Source organism: Melozone crissalis, unplaced genomic scaffold (assembly GCF_028551555.1).
Source record: "Melozone crissalis strain CALT ecotype California unplaced genomic scaffold, PUWL_Pcris_2 ptg000044l_1, whole genome shotgun sequence".
In the NCBI taxonomy this organism is placed as follows: Eukaryota; Metazoa; Chordata; class Aves; order Passeriformes; family Passerellidae; genus Melozone; species Melozone crissalis.
Genome location: NW_026535822.1, coordinates 5,122,215 through 5,124,744, shown reverse-complemented (window position 1 = coordinate 5,124,744; position 2,530 = coordinate 5,122,215).

Genomic DNA, 2,530 nt, shown 5'->3' with positions numbered 1-2,530 from the left:
CTGTGATGTTCCAGGGACAGTGGCAAGAATGAGGAACGGGTTAGGTTGGGATTTTGCTTGAGCCAGAACCTCTAGGCCAGCTGCCCAGCAGTAGAGACCCCTGGAGGACCGAGTGAAGGAGGCAGAGACAGCTCTTCTGCAGTGTAAAGTGCAGCTAATTTATCAGGAGAGGCAGGGGAAAGATTAGCAGGAAAAACTCCCCTGAAAACCCTCCAGCACCCTTCTGCTCGGGCTTTTAAAGTCTTTCAAAACAGGGGGGTGGACACCATATAGTAACCAAAAAGCGACTCTCGGGGTGTGGTTTTGAGGGCTACAAAAAATCAGAACAAGGGGAGGAGAGGGGGTTGGGATAGGGATTGGATCTTGGGGTGAGGGACAGGGAACTTTCTGGAACAAAGGGTAGGCTTTGGGCTGATGGATGGGCCCAAGGGGCTGGGTTGTCTTGACAGACAGGGAAAAATCCGGTGAGGAGGGAGGGAATTCCTTGAGGGACACTTGGGTAGGAGGGCATAACACAGGGGAGAAACAAACTGCAATAAATCGGGGAACACTTGAACATACCGCAAGCTAACAGAACATTTGACTCGGAAACTAAGGCACTGCAACACAGAAATTCAGGGTTTCAGCAGCCGAGAGGTGGCACGATTAGAACCCGCAGCAGCTGGTGAAAGCCATCTCTGTCCTTCAGGTTCCTGCTGTGTGGGAAGGTGTTGCGAGTTGTGGTGGCTGCACTCCCCCTTTGCTGGGAGGATGATCTGTACCAGGGGAGAGCAGAAAGCTGCCGTGGTGAGCAGAACATGCTCAGAGCATTCCAGTTCAGAGAATGGCACTGCCCCTGAAGGGCAAAAAGCTTGAAAGCATAGAATTCTGTGCAGAACTGTTGCACAAATTTTCTCTTCTAGAACATGCCCATTTTTGTATTCTGTAGATGAATACTCTGGGTTTTATAGAATGCATGGGGTTTTTTCTTAAGGCTTTCGGGAGATCTCTCAAGTTTATTTCAATTTGCATTTTACATCCAGCAGGTATACAGATTAATTTTTTTTTGACTGTAACTTTGTGCCCCAGCTCTGTTAGAGGACGTTCCCTGTCATTGGTACAAGCAGCCGGAGACATAAATACTGATTGATTTGGGGGCCACAGTCTTGGTAAATGCAGAGGTGGTTCAATAAGGTGACATGAGGGAGTTCCCTCAGAGCAACTGGGATGCCTGAAAGAAGTGAACAGCTCACCACAGCCCGGCCCGCGCAGCTGCTTTTCCTTCTGACCCTCCTGGGGAGGCTCTGACATTTCCTCTTCCCTAATGGAAGTGCAGCTGCTGCCAAGGGAAACGTCCCCATACTCACTCAGTGTTCCCTTTGCTTGCCGGATGCCCCACCTGCTGTTCTGTCCAGGAGAGCTGCTCTGCACGGGAGGAGGAGCCCGAGGGAGAGGCTTTGAAGATGGGGCAGCTGTGGTCCCTCTGCTTGGAGCTCTGTTTAAAGATACACGGACTTGCATGTGAACAGGGATTATTACATGGACTTGTACATATGTAGCCTGCTATTTGTACAGGCCTATTTCTGTACATATGGTATCAGATTTATGAATATACTGTGTATCTATGTACGTATAGATACCTGCATATATACAGCTTTTCAGTCTCATCTTTGTGTGTATATGTATCTAGTTCTTTATGAGTATTGTAATATCTGTGTTTAGTTTTCTGTATGTATACAGTTGTGTAGGTATCTATTTCTATTGATGTATTGATGTAGTTTTGGTCTTTTTAAATAGCTATATTGGTATTTGTTTTGGTCTATATGTTATTTTATATTTTTATAGATGTGCATTGATGTATTTCTATATATATTCTATTTACATATATATCCAGATACATTGCTGTATATTTGTATTGATGCAGTTGCACAGATATTTAGATTGGTACTGCTGTTTGTCTATGTATAGATAAGTTTGTTTTATGTATCTCTTTCTTGAATGTAATAGGTAACATTTAATCTGTATTCACATCTGTATATTGTAGTGGTTATTTATGTATTCAGTTCTATTTAAATGTGTCTGGAGTGGTATAGTGGTGGAATTCCATTTGTAGAGTACTTGGTATTACAGGGAAATACTGATGTTTTCGTATTTGTATATGGGCTGTATGTTTGCCATAATATGCAATAAATTAAGCTGTTAATTTTCCCTTGATGTCTGTGTATAGTGAGTGTTTGTAGAGGTTTGCAATAAATTAGTTTTTGTAACAGAAGTTGTTATTTGTATGTTTTTAAATAGCGTGGTGTAACAAATACATAAATTACTTTTTAAAAATTTAACAGAGATGTGTATAGTTCTGTTTTGTCAGCGCTGGTGTAGCAATTGATAAGAAATGCCATTTCTCAAGTGAGATGGATGTGTTGTAATTTGTGCTACCCAAAGCCATGGGCAGATGCAAATGCTGGAGGATTTTGGCCATGGAAATCTCCAGCCATGCCCAGCACGTGCCCCACCTGCACTCAGGCTGGGCAAGGGAAGCGCAGATTTGGGC